General features: G+C 46.1%; 1 long non-coding RNA gene across 1 annotated transcript in view; it reads left to right on the top strand.

Annotated features, from left to right (window-relative positions):
- The first annotated feature begins 668 nt into the window (after window positions 1-668).
- The window catches only part of LOC140389995 (uncharacterized), a 29,241-nt gene continuing 6,258 nt past the window's right edge, over window positions 669-23,651 (top strand). The window contains exon 1 of the long non-coding RNA XR_011934583.1: window positions 669-776. This is a non-coding gene — a long non-coding RNA (uncharacterized lncRNA). The remainder of the gene's footprint in view (window positions 777-23,651) is intronic.

The following is a 23,651-nucleotide window of genomic DNA, read 5'->3' as shown; positions in this document are numbered from 1 at the left end:
GCATTATTTTAAGCAGTTTAATGTCTCTGCTAAAATAATGTTCAAAGGTTTTGCACACAAGTGTGTAGAACATTTGTACACTAATAAGGCCTTTTACAATTACACACAATGTAATAACGGCAAAGCCATTGTTCATTGTTATTCCCATTGCAGTCTCTGTTTACAGGTTGACAGCAAATGGTGTCGCTGTTATAGCTGCGTGGTTGTAACAAAGTGAATTGGAGTGGCAGTGTGGAGTGAATGACTTAATATTGTGCACTTTTTTTCTTATTTAAAAAAAAAAATCTGGGTTAAAATTACGAGCAACCACTGCCTCTGTAAAAGGGAAAGCAGCCAAAACGCTGGGAATCTTTGCAACAGAAGGGTTAATAGCAGCCAGAAGAATACTGCAAGTTGGCTACTGCCAGGTAGAAAGAATCTTCTATTTTCAAAATAACTTTATTGAGAAATCCTTTTTTTCCCTTCCAAAAATCAGCTTTGCTGTTGCTTCGAAACAATTCAAGCTTGAGAAAATCAATTCGGTGATAGATGATATTTGTATATCCAGGTTTTTGAAATGACATTGTAATCTGTTGATGTGCACAAGCCTATTTTTGTCGAAGAGGACAAATATCCTTGGGTTTTCTCCATCAAGCCAACACAGTTTTTCCACGTCAGAGGGGTATGATATCCTCTCGGTTCATACTAGCCAGTGCATAAGGACAGATGCTATTAATTTTCTCGGGCAATCTTCGGGGCTGATTATTGGTGAAATAAATTTGCATTCTGAATATGAGGTAGGTGAGTCACGGAGAGTACAAATTATATTTCCTGACAGTGGTTAGCCGATGGTACTGCACAGCTTTTTTTTTTCTTTGTTGAAAGCTGGAGCATTTCAGTTCATTACGTGAGATTGGTCAGAATTCAAGTCTCTTTTTACTTGATATTGAGTCTGTTACTCTGCGTGGACTAGCATTTTCCCCCGAGTACCCACCTAATCACTACTTAAAAAATCGAAATGTATGGTTAGTGTCAAGATTTAGGTCCAAAGAAGCTTTATTTATCAGTAGTGAGATCATTTCAATTTGAAACTTTATCACTCTCCGCATTTAACTGATTTGAAGGCTTTTTGCATATTGTGAGTGAGGCTACTCCATGCAGCCACAATATTGTGCCCAATGATTTTTAAACAGGTCCAGGCAGGATTCATATTTCATGTGAAAAAAAAGGTTACCATGGATATAACTAATGAAAGCAGGTTTAAGAAGCATAGGTAGTGAAAGTATGAGTAAATATATTTCAGATATGCTCTACAAAATCCTGCATTGTCAAGAAGACCTGGGCCTTTGTGTACAGTGCTTAAATATAAGATTTGGTGGCTGGTGTACTGCATATGAATATTACATTTTATATTCAAGCAATGGATGTAATTTTTTTTGTACCGAAGTATTGATGCTAAAGAACCGATTTAAATATCTCTTACTTTCTATAACTAAGTGAAATGACTGTGAAAATTAATTTTAGACATTCCTTATTAACAAAATAATGAGATGTTACTATAAAGAGGAACAGGCGGCATTGGAAGGACGAACCTATCAAAGCCTGTCATTTGCTGTCAACACTGACAATTAATTCTTTTCATACATTTTCATGCACCTTTTCCGAAAAGAAGTTTCTTGATTTAATAATCAGCAAAGAAAATGTAACAAACTGGTGCAGTAATCATTTAATCATTTGAAAGCAAAGAGGACATTTCCATTTGGTCAACTCAAAGTTTATTGAATTATGGTTTATGCATTTTAAATGGTTCAAATATAAATGTTTCAGTGCTAAAAATTATATTATGACCAGTAATACCTGCACAGTTAAATTGCAGAATGCATATTATCCCTGGCCCTGCATATTATAAAACTGATGTAGTGGTTAAGCATGTGTGTGTATGACTGTAGACGTAATGACAGGAATGATTTTTCAAAACCACCAAAGATAATTCATCTTGAAACATGTTTATTCCCTTTTGAATTTCCTGGACTTGATGGTATGATATAGTTCTGATAAAACATCTGAAATTAAACATTTAACCTTTTAGAATCTTATTAGTGCTGACCAAAAAAAGTTGATGTTTGGAAATTACAAGGAAATAACAGAAGCCCACTGTGGCTAAAACCAATGTGTACTTGTTAATGGACATTATGCTTTGAACACTTATCTAGTTGACCAGTGCAGGCTCACTCATCACACTATTTAAAACAATGAGAAGCTGCAATAAAACAGTGCCTGTCACAGTATTATGGTGACTTAAGGGCAAGTAAATTTTTAATAAAGTTTTGAACTGGGAACATCACAGAAATATTGTCAGTTGACATTGCTACTACCTGACATACATAAGAAGTAGCAGAATATTACACCTCATATTTACATAATGCTGGTTATGGTTTTATTAAAAAAAAGTCACTGTGCTGCCTCTACATTCGAGCTTGGCAAGGCATTTCCCCAATGTATCATGTATTTCAGAATAATCAGAGCATTATCTGGGAAGACACCTATACAATGCAATTTAGGTGCAAGAAAAATATCTTAATGAGAAACCTTTGATGGTGAGCATTTTTTAAAACATTTAAATATGCAAAATTAATAAGTCAGTTCTGAAGATATATTCCCATGTTCCCGGGTCATGTGATCTATCAAAATTACATGATAATAAATAATTTGTTTCGGTATTTGTTAATTATCCCTTGTTTGAGGACATAAAAATTTGTGTGACTTATACATTGGTTAAAATGTTTCACCTATTAGAAGATAATCAAAGAATATTCCGCACATTATCACACTGAAGTTGTGGTACCTAGAATATCTTTTTGGAAAAGAAATACACAGACAAGTTTTAGTAGTTGTAACGTAGTCGTTTTTACATCCATGCACTCCAGGATTCTAGGGGGCACAGTGGCACAGTGGTTAGCACTGCAGCCTCACAGTGCCAGGGACCCGGGTTTAATTCCGGCCTTGGGTGACTGTGCGGAGTCTGCACGTTCTCCACATGCCTGCTTGGGTTTCCTCCGGGTGCTCCGGTTTCCTCCCACAGCCCAGAGATGTGCAGGTTAGGTGGATTGACCATGCTAAAATTGTCCATTAGTTTCCAAAGGTGCACAGGTTAGGTGGGGTTATGGGGATGGGGGAGGGGTGGGGGGAGTGAGCCGAGGTAGAGTGCTCTTTCAGAGGGTCGGTGCAGACCCGATGGGCTGAATGATCTCCTTCTGCACTGTAGGGATTCTATATTCAAAGGGTAAATGTTCATCTGGCAGCAATGCCAGTGACTATGTTCGCTTTACTCATTTTTCCATTTGTGCACAATGTCGACACTTATTAATCATAAAATGGAACAGCAAACAAAACAGCATTTGATAGACAGCCTAAAAAAAAGTTACTGTTTGTCAGAACTCAGTCACATGTAACTGAAGGACCTAGCTCATGTGTGACTTGACCTTCGTCAGCCAGCATGTATTGTGCATTGACCTATTATAACAAAGCAAGAATTCCAAATGGCCCAAGCAACTGACAGAATGTTTCACCTTTCAAATGTAATGTAATATTTTCTGATAAGGAGCTTACGTTAGGTTTCTTTAGCCCAAAAACACATGTGTGCAGTATTTTGTAGAATTGAGCTTGAACAGAGACGCACCCTTGACCATTTCTGAACAAATTATGCTTTTAGGATAGATTTAAAGATGATATTGGCCCTGTTTTCTTGTCAGTGTTTTCGTGGATGTGTATTCTGTGGGATAATATTGAGCATCGGTTTGACCCGACATCAATATTTCCTAATGTACATTCAATAAAGTGATGTTCTGCATGGTTCTTGCCCCAACATCAGTGTTTGTGAATGTACATTTATTGGAGTGATTCAGTGAATCGGCCCTAACTTGTCATCAATGTTTCTGGCGGTGCATTCACTGAGCAACATTGACTGCAACATTTTATTATATTAGCATACATGTTTTCAGTGCTACAGTTGCTGTTCCAAATGCAAAATGGAGCCTGCGTCTCCACATTCACTTCTGTGCTGCCCACACTGGACAACATTTTGGTAAGGGCATCAGCGTGAATCCAGGAAGTATGCACCTGATGTGTGCAAAGTAGACATAATGTGATGTCAGTTAGCATGATTTGCTGTCGGTGTTGCTATTTTCAATCTAACTAATGTTCTTTCTTAACCTCGCAGAGCTGAACCTGAGTTCAGCAGTGAGAAGGACTTGCCATAACCAATGCTGTTTCCAGCACTCTTAGATTAGTTGCTGATTGATTTCCACTGGCTGCTGCTGACTTAGTGCAAGTGTTTGGTCATTTGCACTGCTTTTTAATGTCGCTGAAGTCTACGGGAAGCCCGTAAAGACCTTGAACTGACTTAAAGTGTCCTGCTCAGACGACTTATAGGAACATAGGAAAAGGCGGAGGCCATTCAGCCCCTCGAGCCTGCTCTGCCATTTCAGTGGGATCATGGATGATCAGTCGCCTTGCTCCAAGACATGGATGCGGTGGTCTGCATCTCTCTTTACCTTCAGAATGGGCTGAGGCATCACTGAGGAAAACATGCTGCTCAAAGAGGGAGGAGGGAGAAGGTGAATGCCTTTCAGCAGACGGCCATTTACACCCAGTACATGGTGCTGGTGAATGCTCGGTGTCCTGTGAGCAATGATGACGCCTTCATTCTGCTGTAGCCTGCACGTGTTGCACCACCATGAGAAAACAAAGGGTTGGTAGGTGACATGTGCTTTCCGTTGACCACCTGACACATGACTTTAGTGCACACGTGATCAGCATACAAAAAACTGAGCCGCGCTGCAACATGAGCTGGCATCAACCCGCTGGGGTCTGGAGATGCCAATCTGGAGGAGCACTGTAGTACTTCCCAGAACATGTGTCACAATTCACCATGGCCTGTTTCTTCCTGCACAATCACGCCATCATGTGAGCACGGCCGATGATTGTGACAGTCAGAGCGAGCAAATCACAGAATCTGAAAAATATACTGGATGCAAGATGGTCATTCAGCCCATCAGGTTCATGCTATCCAGCTTCATCCCACTTTCCAGGTCTTGCTGCATAACCTTGTATCTAATGGTACTTAAAGTGCATGTTCAAATAATGTGAAAATATTAGGAAGGTTTCAGCCTTGACCACTCTTTCAGGCAGTGAATTCCAGATCCCCATCACCCTCTGGATGAAAGAATGTCCTCTCAAAACACATCTAAATTTCCTTCCTCCTCAAGCAATGCCCCATTTATGGATGCCTCAACCCAGGGGATTAGGAATTTCTTATCCACTCTATCTAGACCCCTCTTAATTTTATACACTTCAACAAGGTCTCCCTCAGCCCCCTTTATTCCAAAGAAAACAACCCTAATCTAGCTAAAGAGATAGGGTTACCTTTGTTGTTGGGCTCCTCTTGCCGTCCAATTTTTTCCTTTGTCCACCAAACTGCCTTTGGCTCCCCCAGTTCCACAATTAATGCAGAAAATACTTCTTAGGGCTTCCAAATGTACTCTTTGGGGGTGGAACAGCAGATGTGCAGATTCCCTCCCGAAAACCATGTTTTGGGAGGATGAAAGCAAACTTTGTGGAGCAGCCGGGCGGGACAAGACACCTCACCTGACTGTACCTGGGGAAAGAGGGAGCGAGAGAGACAGAACCTCATCTGACTGTATTCTGAGGAGAGGGAAAGCAAGAGAGATTTGGCTCCTTGCCTGGCTGCACTGCACCCCAGGGAGAGAAAGAGATATAAGAAGGCAGTCTGTACCTTGCTTGACTGTCAGAAGAGAGAGAGATAGATAAGAGAGAGAAAGACAATCTGCACCTCACCTGACTGCCCTCATGGAGAGTGAGTGCAAGAGAGAGAGAGAGAGAGACACACACAGTTAGCAACCAACCTGACTGTACCTGGGGAAAGAGGGAGAGAGAAAGAGACAGAGAGAGTCAATACCTCACCTGACTATCTGGGGAGCGAGGAGACGAGAGAAAGAGAGAGAGTCGATGCGAGAGAGAGAGAGAGAGAGTTAGCACACAGCCTGGTTGTACCTGAGGAGAAAGAGGGAGAGAGAGTTGGTACCTCGCCTGACTGTATCCCAGATAGAGAGAGATAGACAGACCGACAGTCAGGTACCTCACTTGACCCTGAGGAGAGCTCCATCACCTGATTGTCTTCTTGACAGTGATCCAACATCTGACCCTACCCTGCAAAGGTTTACCTTCTGATGTTGTTTTTTTCTCAGTGAACAAACACTTACCCGAAACAACAATTCTGCAGATCTCTCATGAACCTCATTCAGCTAAACAAAGATTTCATTTCCACAACTCATTTGTGATCCAGTTGGAAATACCACTGATAACTAAACCCAGACAACACCCACAAAAGTATCCCACTGGAGATTCAATAACTCCTTATTGCAATATTTTATTGTAACATTAAAGTAGCGAGCTTATTGACTAATAATTTTTCGTATATTTTATGGACACTATTTGGAATAAAGATGCAAGGTCCACAACCAACAGACCGACCCTTAAAATGACTAATCAAAACAGTCTGGACAGACAAATATGTATCATTATAGTTTGTTTGTCGTTAAGTGATCAAGCTGTGGCTCATTAAGTAGTGCATGGAATAAATAAGACAGTCGAGATATAACATTTGAAGATATATTTACTGTACGCGACCATTTACGGAAGGTCATTGAACATTTTCCACATTGCATGCTGGTCCTCAGGCCTACATTCCTGGCATTGGCTACCAAAGCTGTCTACTCCCACTGCCTTCTGAGAGTCTGTCAGGAGGACATTTTAGCCCCCTTTGAATAAATGTCATCTTTCCTCCTCTACACCTCCATCCTCAAGACTTCCAGTGCAGCAATCTAGAAACTTTGGAACCCACTCCGTGCGGTGCTGTACCACCATTCAGTTTTTTAGCAGCTCACCCTTCCACCTGTAACCAGTTCCAGTATCAGCACCAGGCAGAATGCATCTCCACTAGAAGGAGTGCAGGCTGCTCAGGGCAAACTATCTCGAAGTAGGACTTGTCCTTCGTGATTTTTCAGGCATACAGCCACACAACATGTTTTGCTTCAGTTGCATGTGTTGTCATTTAAATTAGTTTACATACTGCTTGAAAACAAATGTGGGCTAATCTTGTATCACAATCCTATGTCCATTTTTGGATTTTATCTAATTTTGCAATCATTGTGCATCGGCCCTGCCTTGTAATCAGGATATGCGTTGAATGAAATAATACTGTGTATAGGCTCTGAATGTCATCTGCCTTTGCACAGAATTATCCTTGTGCATACAGAGAAACAATATTGCTGAGGTGATTTAATATTTAAATATTGCCACTTATGGGTTGACTACAATCATAGACATTAATGCACAAAATATGGACGATGCTCAAGCAGAGAAAGGGACATTGCACTTTGTCTTGTTATGAATTGTTGGCCATTATTTTAACAGCTGCCAGTCGTGGGGCTCTTGCCATAGATAGGAGCCTAAAGGTAAAACATACGAACAAGGAGCAGGAATAGGCCATTCAGCCCATCGAGCCTACTCAACCATTTAATAAGATCACAGCTAATCTCATAGTAAGCTAAAATCTGCATCCCACCTACCACCTCGGATAACCTTTCACCCCTTTGCTTACCAAGATTCTATCCACCGCTGCCTCAAAAATATTCAAAGACATCTGTTTCCACCACCTTTCAGGAAGAGAGTGCCAAAGACTCATGACCCACTGAAAAAAAATTGTCTCACCTCTTGCTTTAAATGGGTGACACCTTGGCTGGGATTCTCCGAGCCACAGCGCCGAAATGGCGCTCGGTGAGGGGGCGGAGAATGGGGCCTCAGACCCGCGAACGGGTCCGACACCGGGACACGATTCTCCGGTGGCCGGAGAATTGGTGGCAGTCACGCGCGCGGTCGACGCGGCACCGGTTGGGGGCCGTTGAAAAAGGCCCCCGCGGTGATTCTCCACGGTCGACCGGCCGAGTTTGCATCGGCATGGTTCACGTATGGTTCCACCCGGCGGGAGTGCGGTTGCGGCTGTGGTGTCCGTCATGGTGGGGGGCGGAGGAATCAGTCTCCAGGGGGGGGCCTCCACAATGGCCAGGCCCGCGATCTGGGGCCACCAATCGGCGAGCGGGCGCGAAATTGGGGGGGGGCCTACCTTCTTCCGCGCCGGCCCACTGTGTGGCTCCGCCATGTTGCACGGCGCAGAAGCGGAAGCGGAATTGTTTCAATCAATTCACCTTTTACTCTTCTGAACTCCAGCGGATACAAGCCGAGCCTGTCCAACCTTTCCTCCAGACAACCGGCCCATTCCAGGAATTAGTCTGGTAATCCACCTCTGAACTGCTCCCAAATGCAAACAATGCTTGGGCTCTTGTCAGTTATCAGACAATATACACCACATTCTGATAAAAGCAAATTGCTGCGGGTTACAGCAGTAAGGGCTGGATAGAAGGCCAGCAATAAATTTCCAATAGTGTTGTGGACAAAAAGACAAAGGGAATTTAAATGGTAGTGATCATAGCTAAGGAAGACAACCTGGAACAGGAAACAGATGGCCTTAGTGGGATGGGGGGAGGGGAGACGGTGGTAAGGAAAAAACAAGATGGGAAGCATGATGAAAAGTGGGTGGGAAAATGAGCAACAGAAGAAAAGAAAATTGATAGAAGTAAAAATGGGGTGAAGGCTGTAAACGTGCCTAATCAGAAGATGATCTCAGGCAAGTTAGGCATCTTCCCATTAGACACGTTACAGCGTTCCAAATCTAACACAGAGTTCAACAACTTCAGAGTATGAACCCTCTCATCCACATTCACCCCATTTTTATTTCTATAAATTTATTTTTATTTCTTCCATTGATTCATTTTTCCATCTCCCATTCCATCTCATTTTTGCTTGACCACTGTCTCCCATTCCTCCACCCAACTTTGGCCTTCTACCCAGCACTACTGCTCCACCCCGCCTCCCCCACGGCATTATTAAATCTTATCTTACTTCCAGTTGTCTCTCGCTCTGACAAAGTGTCACCCAGTGTCATGTGAGAGTACCTTTAAGAAATGGGTGTTTATAAATGGGTGTGTATATAAATATCTGTATTGAGAGTACCTTTAAGAAATGGGTGTTTATTACTGCAGTGATGTCAGAGAGTGGGTGGAGCTGGGCTGTCTGTCAGCTTTTTAGTTTCGTTTTTGAGCAGGCTGCAGGGTGTGTTTTAGTTTCGTTTTCATTGTTGGAGCTGAAACCAGACTAAGCAGGTGTACTGCTGTTCTCTCTGCCATCAAAAGACTATCTCTTGATCATTTTGTGAATTCAGAATTATAAATGTTCTCAGTAGTGAATGTAAACCTAATGTACTTCTGTTAAAAGGTGTTTCTTTTGTCTTCTGGATGTTGTTTGGGAAGTTATTAAGCATTACTTTGTGTTGTATTCTTTGGGGGTTGTATTTGAATTGATGGTTGCTAAGATGGTCACTATGTTTTAAAAAGGTTAACTTGAGTTCATAGAATAAACATTGTTTTGCTTTAAAAATACTTTTCTATTTCTGCTGTCCCACACATTTAGAGTGGGCCGTGTGCTCCCCATACCAATACACTTTGGCATTCTCTAAACCCTGGCCCATAACACCCAAACTCAAAACCTTAACTCCTTTCTCTCTCCACAGATGCAGTCTGACTTGCTGGGATTTCCCAGCATTTTCTGTTTTTGATGCTAAACATTACCCCTGACTCTGAAGTCATGTTATCGTACTGCATATCCTCTACTCAAAAGAAAATTGTTTTTCACCTCCAAATGCTTGTCACTCATTGATAAATCATTACGGGTAACTTTCAACAGGCAATATAATTCTTCCATTTCAGATATTCCTCTTTCTTTTCAAAATGTTTTTTAATTGTATTGGTCATCAATGAGTAAACACCCTCACAGTGGTAGTATGAGCACATAGCAATACGTTTGCAAACAAAAGTCCTATCCTATATAATAAATTATTGCTTCATTTTATATTCTGGATTCTATTTAGAGCATTGGTTGCCATTAGCCTTTGCACACAGATTGGTTCTTCATGATATTCTTCATCCCAAAAGGTTTAAATCTTAAACATAATAAAGGTTTTCTAACTGAAATCCATTTAACCCTTTTCACATAAATCACATAATCCAATCTGAATGGACCCTAAATAAAAGCCATAGTTATCTGTTAGTGATTAACAGATTATGTCATTGTACATTGATTTAGTTCAAACAATAATGTTAACAACTGCTTTAAATGGATGCAATTAGCCAGGATCTTTCATGACATGTTTCATCAGGTTGGTTCAATTAGCTTGCAATTAGAAATATCCATGATGAAATATAATGCACATATTTGCAGCTATTTTTCTTTTGACATCCCTTCACAATGTTTTACAAGATCATTATGAAGCAAACAAAATCTATACCGATCGATGCTTGGAGAATTACATTTTTTTTAAAAATCACTGACAAAGGTAAGGGAATTGTAATATAAGACCGGATACACGGGGTGCGATTTAATAGCTGCATTGAGCTTAAGCAAAAGCATGACGAGGCAGTTAAATCATGGGAGAGGCCAAAATCGAGAACCTGCCGGGCGCCTACCTGTTTGCAATCTAACCTGCCTGCTCCTGTTGGTGAAATCAGGGTACCCCGGAGTGTCCAAAATGAAATGCTAGCCCGCAGCTTTGTCTGGTGGCTGGGCCTGGACTAGAGATAGAGTGACTGGCCCAACAATGTAATCTGTGTCAGGAACTGCAGAAGCTTCCGCCACTGCAGCTCTTCATCCCTGAGAGTGGACGGGACGACTTGGGCCCGGCTTCATGCCGACTTTGCTGGCCGCTTTCAAGGCTCCACATGTTCCTGATCATAATTGACGCAAATTCAAACTGCCTGGAGGTCCACAGGATGTCGTCCACGACTTTGAGAACAACTATAGAGAAACTGCACCTCTCATTTAGCACACACGGCATTTCAGAAGTCCCAAGTCCCCGACAATGGCACGCCATTCACGCGTGAGGAGTTTGGGAGTTTCATGAAAACGGGATGTGACACATAATAATAATAGTAATCTTTATTGTCACAAGTAGGCTTACAATAACACTGCAATGAAGTTACCGTGAAAATCCCCTAGTCGCCACATTCTGTGTGCGGATACACAGAGGGAGAATTCAGAATGTCCAATTCATCTAACAAGCACGTCTTTTGGGACTTGTGGGAGGAAAGCGGAGCACCTGAAGGAAACCCACACAGACACAGGGAGAAAGTGCAGACTCTGCACAGACAGTGACCCAAGCCGGGACCCTGGCACTGTGGCATCCGCACGCCCTGTATCACCCAGCTTTAAATGGACTGAAAGATTGGTGCAATTGGGCAAGGGCCCAAGCGAAAAGAAGCAACCGCCCTCCAACTCCTCCCTCATCAGAGAGTTTTTGAACTTTCAGGGGAGAGATTTTGTAAGTCACACGAGACCTACAGGTTAGACCAATTAGTTTCCCCCTGAGTCTAATTGAGTATGAGCTGCCCTGCTGAGGAGTAGGGGCTCCCATCAGCGAGACTATGGACACTGTGTATAAAAAAAGCTCAGCCCAAGTGGGAGCCGGGTAGAGAAATCCCGACTGGAACCTGTGTACAAAGTGTAAATAGTTTCTTGTTCAATAAACAAACGGTTTCTTTGAGCCTCTCGCACGGACTCCTCTGTGGACACAATATTCACTGTTTTTGTTTTTACACAGATTTACCGAGAGTGTTTCCAACAAGTTGTAAAGCCTGCTCAGGAGTCTAACTCCCAAGTAAATCAGCTGGAATGTCAAAGCCTCCAGCACTGTGGGACCCAGAATACAGCTCAGCCCTCCCCTGCAATAATATTCACCCCTTCTCCCAAACATATTGCCCCACTCCCATGACAATGCCTACCCTCGCCTGACAGTGCATTCTGAAGAATAGTCACCTCACATCCAGACAGTGTTCACTTCCCCTGCTGACAATATTCATACCCCTCCAGATAATGTTCACTGTCCCCCTCTGGACAGTGTTAGCATTGTCCAGGGTGGGGGATGAGCATTGTTGTGCAGCATTAATGGAGGAGTAGGGGGATAGGAAATGGGCAGGGTTTGGGGTAGGTAGGTGGGCATTGTTGGGGGTGAGGGGAAGGGTAGGTGAGCATTGCAGGTGGCTAAGGGGGTGACTGTTATCAAGGGGCGAGAGAGGACGACTGAGTATTGATGGAGGTGATGTAGGGAGGGTGAGCATTGTTGAGGGTGAGGGAAGGAGTGTGAATATTCTCGGGGTGAGGGAGGAAGGGTTATAATTTTCAAGGGGCAGGGAGGGAAGGTGAGCATTGTCGGGGGAGGGAGGGTGAGCATCGTTGGGGTGAGGGAGGGAGGATGAGCACTGTCAGGATGAGGACGCGGGTGAGTATTATCAATGGGGAGGGAGGGTGTGCATTGTCAGGGTGAGGGGGGGGGTGAGTATTGTCAATGGCGAGGGGGGGTGAACATTGTAAGGGTGAGGGACGAAGGGTGAGTATTGTCAGGGTTAGGGAGGCAGGGTGAGCATTGATGGGGTGAGAGGTGATGAGTATTGTCAGGGGTGAGACGGGATGAGTATTGTCGGGGTTGAGGGGGAGGAGTATTATTGGAGTGACAGAGGGATGAGTATTGTCGGGGTGAGGGAGAATGAGTATTGTTGGGGGTGAGGGGGAAGAGTATTGTCGGGGATGAGGAGGGATGAGTATTCTCGGGGGTGCGGTGATGAGTATTGTTGAGGGTGAGGGGGATGAGTATTGTCGAGGGTGAGGGGGATGAGTATTATCGAGGGTGAGGGGGATGAGTATTGTTGAAGGTGAGGGGGGATGAGTATTGTTGGGGGTGAGGAGGGATGAGTATTATCGAGGGGGATGAGTATTGTTGAAGGTGAGGGGGATAAGCATTGTTGGGGGTGAGGAGGGATGAGTATCATTAGGGGTGAGGACATTGGGTATTATTGGGGGTGAGGAGGGATGAATATTGTCCGAAATGAGGAAGGATGAGCATTTTCGGGGAAGGGGGGGGGATGAGTATCATCGGGGATGAGGGGGGATGAGTATTGTTGGGGGTGAGGGGGAAGAGTATTGTTGGGGATGAGGAGGGATGAGTATTCTCGGGAATACGGGGATAAATATTGTTCGGGGTGAGGGGGATGAGTAATGTCGGAGATGAGGAGGGATGAGAATTTTCAGTGATGAGGGGGGGAATGAGTATTGTCAGGAGTGAGGGGGTTGAGCATTGTCAGGGGTGAGGGGGGATGAGTATTGTTGGGATGAGGGGGATGAGTATTGTCGAGGGTGAGGGGGATGAGTATTGTTGGGGTATGTGGAAATGTGTATTGTTGGGGTATGTGGAAATGAGTATTGTTGGGGTGAGGGGGATGAGTATTGTCGGGGGTGAGGAGGGAAGAGTATTTTCGGGAATGAGGAGGGAGGAGTTTTGTCAGGGCTGAGTGGATATGAGTATTATTGGGCTGCGGGGGGGGTGTATTGTTGGGGTGAGGGGGGAATGAGTATTTTTGGGGATGAGTATTGTTAGGGTGAGGGGGGAATGGGTATTGTCCAGTGTTGACAAGGACATTTAAAAAACTTGGAAGTCAATGAACTGAAGAGAGAGTTTAAGGGACATGTCTTCACTTCATGATGAAAAAGGCCCGTGTGGCACTGCTGTTATTATGCTTCACCATTAACCCTCCTGACTCTGCTTATCACCGGATTGAATCTGGTGCCAGGACCTTAGGCTTCAGTGTATAAAGTCAAGTTGGCAGCTTTATTGGCAGTAATTGGTGGACGTCCCTCTCCACTGCTGATCCAATGATCTGGGTAATTAAATATTTGTCCAGAAATATCACCAATAATAATTTCAGACTTTAATGTTTACCTCCTAAATTAGCCACATGCTGTGTCAGAGATGAAATGGCAAACCTTGGTGAAGTGCCACATCTTATACTGTTAGACCTTTGCTGTACCGTTGAGCTCAAAAGCATTTGCCCTGTACGTTACTGTAAATGTGAGCTGATAATGGCACAGTGAGGACAACACAGTATCTGGGACCTTTGTGAAAAATGGGATCACAGTGTATCTCCAGTTTATCTGCTTAACTCTATGAGATTTATGGATTGTGAATGAAACCGAAGAACACCAAAGAGAGTTGAGTTCAAAATTATAGTCAAATCAGGTACAAGGTGAGAAATAAAGAGCGAGAATGAAGTGTTGGATTAAGCGGGAGAGTAAAAAACTTTGGGAAAAATAAGAACATTTAAAATCTTCCTTTTTAAAACATTTCTTAAGTCTCTAAGAATTTCAGTACTTGCAGGAATGGGACAGAATTGTTTAAATAGTTTCTTTTCTGGGCTGCAGAAGTTGATTGTCATTGCATATACAATCACTTTGTTAAAAGGGTATTTATGCTTTCAGTATAAATCCTAACTTTCTGCAGCAAATTTAATGGATGTTGGACGTCTGTTCATGAAGAGGGTGTGTCTTGTCTGGTTCAATTTATGAATGTTTATTGGTATTATGTACAGAAATACAGGGTACAGTCCAACCTATTAGCTAACTCCATGCTTGTATTTACACAGGTCTCTGTCCAGTCCCCAACTCTCAGATCATGGACATCATTCTCCGACCACCCGCCGGGTTGGAGAATCGCCGGGGGCTGCCGTGAATCCCGCCCCCGCCGGTTGCCGAAGTCTCCGGTACCGGATATTCGGCGGGGGCGGGAATCGGGCCGCGCCGGTTGGCAGGCCCCCCCGCTGGATTCTCCGGCCCGGATGGACGAAGTCCCGCCGATAAATTGCCTGTCCCGCCGGCGTGGATTAAACCACCTTTTGAACGGCGGGACAAGGCGGCGCGGGCGGGCTCCGGGGTCCTGGGGGGGGGCGGGGCGATCTGGCCCTGGGGGGTGCCCCCACGGTGGCCTGGCCCGCGATCGGGGCCCACCGATCCGCGGGCGGGCCTGTGCCGTGGGGGCACTCTTTCCCTTCCGCCTCCGCCACGGTCTCCACCATGGCGGAGGCGGAAGAGACTCCCTCCACTGCGCATGCGTGGGAAACTGTCATCGGCCGCTGACGCTCCCGCGCATGCGCCGCCCCGACATGTCATTTCCGCGCCAGCTGGCTGGGCAACAAAGGCCGTTTCCGCCAGCTGGCGGGGCGGAGATTCCTCCGGCGTCGGCCTAGCCCCTCAATGTTGGGGCTCGGCTCCCAAAGATGCGGAGCATTCCGCACCTTTGGGGCGGCGCGATGCCCGTCTGATTGGCACCGTTTTGGGCGCCAGTCGGCAGACATCGTGCCGTTTCGGGAGAATTTCGCCCCATGTGTCTCTTTACATCACACTGTGGCCGGTACTGTTTCCCAGTCCCACATCAACCTTTGCTATGCCAGATACCCGTACACTACAATGTGCATGTGCAGATCCAACAAGCTGTTATAATTAACTGTGAGATTGAAGACAAGCTGCCATTGGTATAGTGACATAATTGACCGGTACGTTGTGACCAATCGCAGCTCTGTTCTTCACCTGGACTTGCCGATGGAATTGTGTATTAATAATGTTGTGTGTAGGGCAGCATGGTGGCACAGTGGTTAGCACTGCTGCCTCACGGCACCGAGGTCCCAGGTTCGATCCCAACTCTGGGTCACTACCTGTGTGGAGTTTGCACATTCTCCCTGTGTTTGCGTGGGTTTCGCCCCCACAACCCAAAGATGTGCAGAGTAGGTGGATTGGCCACGCTACATTGCGCCCTTAATTGGAAAAAATGAATTGGGTACTCTAAATTTATTTTTAAAAAATCAATATAATAATGTTCTGTGTAAAGGGTGGTGCAGTGGTTAGCACTACTGCCTCACGGCGCAGAGGAACCGGGTTGGGTGGATTAGCTACGCTAAATTTCCCCTTAATTGGTCAAATATAATTGGGTACTCTAAATGTCTAAAAAAATAATAATAATGTTGTGTGTCAGGAATTTGCTGTTATTTTTCCCAACAAGATTCGGTCTTAAATTTTACATCAACGTCTTCTGGGGGGCATTATTATTCTGGTATAAACCTAAACTAATCAATTAAGTCAAATGCTAAAGATCTACTATTGCGGATAATTGGGACTTGTCTTGGAGGGTTTTATCTGTGAAAATCTTTCTCTGCTGCTGCACTCCTGGCTCTTATTACACGCACCATCAATGGAAGCTTGTCAACCCAACTGATGTCCTATGATGCTTTGCACATTCAGCCCCATTGAATGAAGGCGAGCCATCACAAATGAAAAGCTATTTTCTCTGGAAGTATTAACATTTGGAAAGCCTAAGCATTTTTTCAGGCTATAAATCATCCAGCATAAATCACTTTAGATGATTACATTACAACTACCTTGTCATCGGGAACACAGTATCCTGCCTACACAGTCATAGCTAGAGCATAGAACATAGAAAATACAGCACAGAATAGGTCCTTCGGCCCACGATGTTGTGCCAAACTTTTGTCCCAGATTAAGAACAAATTAATCTACACCCCATCATTCTACCGTAATCCATGTACCTATCCAATAGCCGCTTGAAGGTCCCTAATGTTTCCAACTCAACTACTTCCACAGGCAGTGCATTCCATGCCCCCACTACTCTCTGGGTAAAGAACCGACCTCTGACATCCCCCCCCCTATATCTTCCACCAATCACCTTAAATTTATGTCCCCTCGTAATGGTTTGTTCTACCCGGGGAAAAAGTCTCTGACTGTCTACTCGATCTATTCCCCTGATCATCTTATAAACCTCTATCAAGTCTCCCCTCATCCTTCTCCGTTCTAATGAGAAAAGGCCTAGCACCCTCAGCCTTTCCTCGTAAGACCTACTCTCCATTCCAGGCAACGTCCTGGTAAATCTCCTTTACACCTTTTCCAAAGTTTCCACATCCTTCCTAAAATGAGGCGACCAGAACTGCACACAGTACTCCAAATGTGGCCTTACCAAGGTTTTGAACAGCTGCATCATCACTTTACGGCTCTTAAATTCAATCCCTCTGCTAATCAACGCAAGCACACCAAAGGCCTTCTTCACAGCTCTATCCACCTGAGTGGCAACTTTCAAAGATCGATGAACATAGACCCCAAGATCTCTCTGCTCCTTCACATTTTCAAGAACCCTACCGTTAACCTGTATTCCGCATTCATATTTGTCCTACCAAAATGGACAACCTCACACTTTTCAGGATTAAACTCCATCTGCCACTTCTCAGCCCAGCTCTGCATCCTATCTTTGTCTCTTTGCAGCCGACAACAGCCCTCTTCACTATCCACAACTCCACCAATCTTCCTATCGTCTGCAAATTTACTGACCCACCCTTCAACTCCCTCATCCAAGTCATTAATGAAAATCACAAACAGCAGAGGACCCAGAACTGATCCCTGCGGTACACCACTGGTAACTGGGCTCCAGGCTGAATATTTGCCATCACCACCACTGACTTCTATCGGTTAGCCAGTTCGTTATCCAACTGGCCAAATTTCCCACTATCCCATGCCTCCTTACTTTCTGCATAAGCCTACCATGGGGAACCTTATCAAATGCCTTACTGAAATCCATGTACACTACATCCACTGCTTTACCTTCATCCACGTGCTTGGTCACCTCCTCAGAGAATTCAATAAGACTTATGAGGCAAGACCTACCCCTCACAAATCCGTGCTGACTATCCCTAATCAAGCAGTGTCGTTCCAGATGCTCAGAAATCCTATCCCTCAGTACTTTGCGAACCATCGAAGTAAGACTAACTGGCCTGTAATTCCCAGGGTTATCCCTATTCCCTTTTTTGAACAGGGGCACGACATTCGCCACTCTCCAATCCCCTGGTACCACCCCTGTTGGCAGTGAGGACGAAAAGATCATTGCGAACGGCTCTGCAATTTCATCTCTTGCTTCCCATAGAATCCTTGGATATATCCCGTCAGGCCCGGGGGACTTGTCTATCCTCAAGTTTTTCAAAATGCCCAACACATCTTCCTTCCTAACAAGTATCTCCTCGAGCTTACCAATCTGTTTCACACTGTCCTCTCCAACAATATCGCCCCTCTCATTTGTAAATACTGAAGAAAAGTACTCGTTCAAGACCTCTCCTATCTCTTCAGACTCAATACATAATCTCCCGCTACTGTCCTTGATCAGACCTACTCTCGCTCTCGTCATTCTCATATTTCTCACATATGTGTAAAAGGCTTTGGGGTTTTCCTTGATCCTACCCGCCAAAGATTTTTCATGCCCTCTCTTATCTCTCCTAATCCCTTTCTTCAGTTCCCTCCTGGCTATCTTGTATCCCTCCAGCGCCCTGTCTGAACCTTGTTTCTCAGCAATAGCTGCTCTCCCCACCCCTGTGCCATCAATGCCAGATGTAACTTTGATGTGGAGATGCCGGCGTTGGACTGGGGTGAGCACAGTAAGACGTCTTACAACACCAGGTTAAAGTCCAACAGGTTTGTTTCAAACACTAGCTTTCGGCCCACTGCTCCTTCCTTACCTGAAGAAGGAGCAGTTCTCCGAAAGCTAGTGTTTGAAACAAACCTGTTGGTCTTTAACCTGGTGTTGTAAGACTTCTTACTAGATGTAACCTTGCTCTTCCTCTTCCTCATTTATTTACTGTCCTTTGGTGGCATTATCCAGGGGCATAGGGCTAATTTCTACCTACATATTGATGACACCCACCTTGAATTATCTATCTTTCAGGACAATGCATTGCCTCTGTATTGTCAGACCATTTCTCAGATATTCGCTCTTACACAAGTCACAGTATCCTTCATCTGAACTTTGGGAGGCCTGAAGCCTTTGGCCTCCACCAAGAATTCTATGCTCTACCATCATAGTAATTTACCTCCAATGAGGCATGTCTCAACCAGACTGTTTGCATATTTGGCCATGAGCCGAGCCTCTGATCCCATATCATCTCCATCAGGAAGACCACTTATTTCCCACCCTGTAACATCACCTGCCTCGGTGTCTAATCCAGTTCATTGAAATCCTCGCCATAGTATTTGCCACCATCACATGCAGTTACCCCAATGTCTGCTAACCATTACAAGGATTGTGCTCCAAGCTGCACCTAATTATTCCAATTAAAATCATTAGGAAGGACAGTGAAATGGAGAAGGGGTGAGGTGCAGCAACAATATAAATACAGTCGGACGATTTCCATTAAATGTGATGGGCAGCAAATAGATAGAATTGAGGAACAGCAAATACAAGACTTTGGTAGGATTGACCCATACAATTCTGGATAGTAATGCTGTCGTGAGGGTGTATAAGTACAGACATCAGAAAAGCACACAGCAGAAAAACTGCTCAGAATGGGAGACTTTATTTTCATTTAGCTTGGGAGAAGCAAAAGAGCTGCAGTAGGGAACACAATGGGCGAGATTCTCCACTCCCGCGCCGGTTGGGAGAATCGCCTGGGCCGCCAAAATTTCCCGGGACGCCGGTCCGACACCCTCCCAAGCGGCGGGAACGGCCCGGTCGAGTTCCGCGGGCTGCAGGCCGGAGAATCGCCGGAGACACCCAAAATGGCGATTCTCCGGCACCCCCGCTATTCTCAGGCCCCGATGGACTGAGCGGCCAGGCCAAAACGGCAGGTTCCCCCCGGCGCCGTCCACACTGCCGTCGTGAACGGTGCGTGAACACTGGGGGGGGGGGGGCGGTCTGCGGGGGGGGGGGGGGGGGGCGAGGGGGGATCCTGCACCGGGGGGTACCTCAAATGTGGGGTGGCCCGCGATCGGTGCCCACCGATCGTCGGGCCGTCCTCTCTGAAGGAGGACCTACTTCCTTCCGCAGCCCCGCAAGATCCGTCCGCCATCTTCTTGCGGGGCGGACTTAGAGAGGACGGCAACCACACATGCGCTGGTTGGCGCCGGCCAACACGCGCATGCGCGGATGACGGCAGTTATGCGGCGCCGGCCGCGTCATCTATGCGGCGCCTGCTTTACGCGGGCGACAAGGCCTGGCGCCTGTTGATGACGCGGCCCCGATCCTAGCCCATTGTCAGGGCCTGAATCGGTCGGGATCGGGGCTGTTTCGCACCGTCGTGAACCTCAACGGCATTCACGACGGCGCGGCCACTTCGGCGCGGGAGTGGAGAATCCCGCCCAATGAGTTTCCAGATTGCATTTAGAAAATATTGTCCTGAATTGGTGGGCGGCGCACTGGTCAGCACGGCTGCCTCACGGTGCCGAGGACCCGGATTCGACCTCGGCCCTGGGTCACTGTTTGTGTGGAGTTTGTACCTTCCCCCTGTGTCTGTGTTGGTCTCACCCCCACAATGCAAAGATGTGCAGGGTTGGTGGATTGGCCACGCTGAATTGCCCCTTAATTGGAAAAAAAAAGAATTGGGTACTTTAAATTTATTTTCAAAGAAGAATGGGGAATTGGGGTTATGCTCACTGGTCCCGTAGTCAAGCGGGCTGACTATTGACAACCTGGCAGGAAAGGAGAAGGGCTGGTTGCCTGCCCGCTTCGTCCTCTTCTTCCCCTTCCTTGCCCTCAGCTGCTCACCACATCCCTGTGCCTTGGTGATAGAAGGATACTGCAGGAGCTGGCCGACCATAATGAATCATGATGCACCCACAGGACTGTAGGTCTCCTCCAGAGTGGTCCAGGCAGTGGGCACCTTGCTTCAGCACCTCTATAATGTGCTCAATGGTCTTTCTTCTGGTAGCTTGGCTCTAATTATACCCATGCGGCACCTACTGTGGCTGGGTTACACACCAAAGTCATGAGTCAGTTGGTAAATGTATAAAACATTGTTATCCAGTAGCCACCATCTGGTTTAACAACTTCAAACACTGATGGTACAGAATAAAGGCATCAAAACTACTGCCAGGATAGCAGGTATTCACCTGAAAAATGTGCTGAACAGCATTACACATCAACTGCCCATTAAGGGAAGGGAACCCTTTTTTAGCAGTGCTATAGCTCAGTCTTCAGGCCCGGCATCTGTAAAATCATTTGCGTGCCATCGTGGCAGCCTGTACCATGGGAGAGCTCAATATCCTGGCGAATCCATCATGCAGTCGGTTTTATCGCACTATTCAGACCTTTGGCCAACTGATCGACAGAGCTTGTGAATTGTCTCCAAATCCAGCCACCCCAAATCAGATATGATCCAATTTCCTAGCCAAGGGGATGTGGGTGTTATGCCTTTAATTAATTGTATCCACAGAAAGGTAGAATGTAATTAGAAACAGAAAAGGGAAAATTCAGTGGTGAGTATGTTTTGACTCAGCAGTTACAACTGATACGTAACCCAGTGTTGCTTCGGCAGTTAGGAAGCAGACATGGACCTGAGCTTTTTGGGATCTCCCTTTCTGCCATCTGGAGAGTCAGCAGGGGACACAATCCCATTGGCTCCGAGTGCTCCCCCACTCCAATGTATGTCACTTGGCTGCAGGCGAGACTAGCGCCCTCACTTGGGAGGAGGCCCCACCTTGGAGGTGACAAGAGCTGCAGTGGATTGAAGAGTAACTTCAGGAAGATGCCCATACCTAAGTCCTAGGATCAAAGGGCAAGGTAAGTTCAAGGGTAGGAAAAGCCTGGGGCGCAGAAGGGGTAGTCAGGGTGTCGGGGTGAGGTCGGGAAGGGAGCGAGGACCAGAGTCACTGGACCATTAGGGGAGAGCACTTAAAAACAGAAAGGGGCTTCTGATCAAAATGCCCCTCCTCCTTCGCACGCCAGGCTTAACACTGTTCATTTTTGGGCTTCCCCCACACCAAGTAAATCCTCCCATCAGCCTAAAAATTTAGACTGGGTGGAAAACAGCCCTTAAGAGAGGGGCAAGAGCAGGTTTCCCACCCGAGGGCTTGTCCACCCCAGTGTAAAATTGCCGTGAGGTCAGGGCAGGCAAGAGGGAAAACTGTTCCTTCAATTTCACAATCTCCCTCCCTCTCCTCACCTAAAAAACAACCGGCAGCAGAGGGTGAAATTTAGGCCATGACCTTCAACTGCTGCCAAAAGGACAAACTGCCACTTGCTCTTTGACCCTCTATGTAACAGTGCTTCAAGAGCAGCTTGCACTGCTACTTGGGAGGTTAAAGCTTCTCAGAAAAATGGAAAAAGTTCTCCTGTGAAATCCAATTTTTACATAGAATTTTTTACATAGAATTTTTACATAGAATTTACAATGCAGAAGGAGGCCATTCGGCCCATCGAGTCTGCACCGGCTCTTGGAAAGAGCACCCTACCCAAGGTCAACACCTCCACCCTATCCCCATAACCCAGTAACCCCACCCAACACTAAGGACAATTTTGGACACTAAGGGCAATTTTATCATGGCCAATCCACCTAACCTGCACATCTTTGGACTGTGGGAGGAAACCGGAGCACCCGGAGGAAACCCACACACACACGAGGGAGGATGTGCAGACTCCGCACAGACAGTGACCCAAGCCGGAATCGAACCTGCGACCCTGGAGCTGTGAAGCAATTGTGCTATCCACAATGTGCTATCCACAATGCTACCGTGCTGCCCAATTTCTTTTTTAATTTCCAAGTTGGCAAAATCTTTAATCACAAAATTTGCCAAATCATGTTGGATATGTCGGATGCGATTTTCCAGACGTTCACGCCAGTGGGATCTTCCTGTTCTGCCGACTGTGCGCCCCCGCCGCGGATTTCCCGGCAGCGAGGGGCACATTCAATGGAAAACCCCGTTGACAACGGCAGGACCAGTAGATCCCTCCGCCGGCCAATGGCGGGTCACCTCCAGCCACCACGAAACAGGCGGCAGGCGGGTTGCTGGGTAATCCTCGCCCGTAGTTTCACTATGGTAAGCGAGTTTGCGTTCACTGCTTGTGCTGCACCTGTCTTCAGCATTGACCTTCTTACATGACCGAAACGTGACCTGTCATGAGCTGTTTTTTTGTTTTTTAAAAAATTTTATTCTCCTCCTTTTTCACATTTTCTCCCACATTTACATCCATCAACAATAAACAATAATCAGCAAGATATGTCAGTCCCCATAATAACAGCGATCCCATCTACCCACCAATCCCCAAACCTCAACCTGCATGTTTACATAAACAAATGACAAAAAGGAATCAGGGATTACCCGTAGTCACCCTTAATCTTACACAGCTCCCCCCCCCCCCCCCCCCCTCCCCCCCCCCCCTCCCCCACCCGGACTCCAGCTCCTCCCGTCCACTGCCTCTTGTAAAACTCCTCCTCCCAACCTCGGTTCCTTCCCCCCAACTTTCCACCCCGGCTAGACCACTCGGACCCTGTTCTGCCAGGCTCCGATGGCCGCAGCCCCTCCCCCCACCTCACTCCCGTTCACTGGCCGGCACACACCGGCCAGCGTGGAGGCCCCTGCCCAGGTCCCTTTCCCACTTGCCCGGCCCCAGGAAAGCCCAGAGATCCCCTTTTAGCACACACACCCCGCATATCCACCTACACCCCAAAGAGCCCTCATTTCAAGTGAAAGTCCCATCCCTTCCCTTGTCCAAATATATACCACCTTGGCTCCTTTAATCTCTACACCCGCGCGCAGTGATACAAAAAATAAGAAAATACAGTCATGAGGTTACATCGGCACATGGCCATTCCTCAATTTGTCAGTTCTGCCACAGT

Source organism: Scyliorhinus torazame, chromosome 1 (assembly GCF_047496885.1).
Source record: "Scyliorhinus torazame isolate Kashiwa2021f chromosome 1, sScyTor2.1, whole genome shotgun sequence".
NCBI classification, from domain to species: Eukaryota; Metazoa; Chordata; class Chondrichthyes; order Carcharhiniformes; family Scyliorhinidae; genus Scyliorhinus; species Scyliorhinus torazame.
This window is presented reverse-complemented; position numbering and strand designations above follow the sequence as displayed.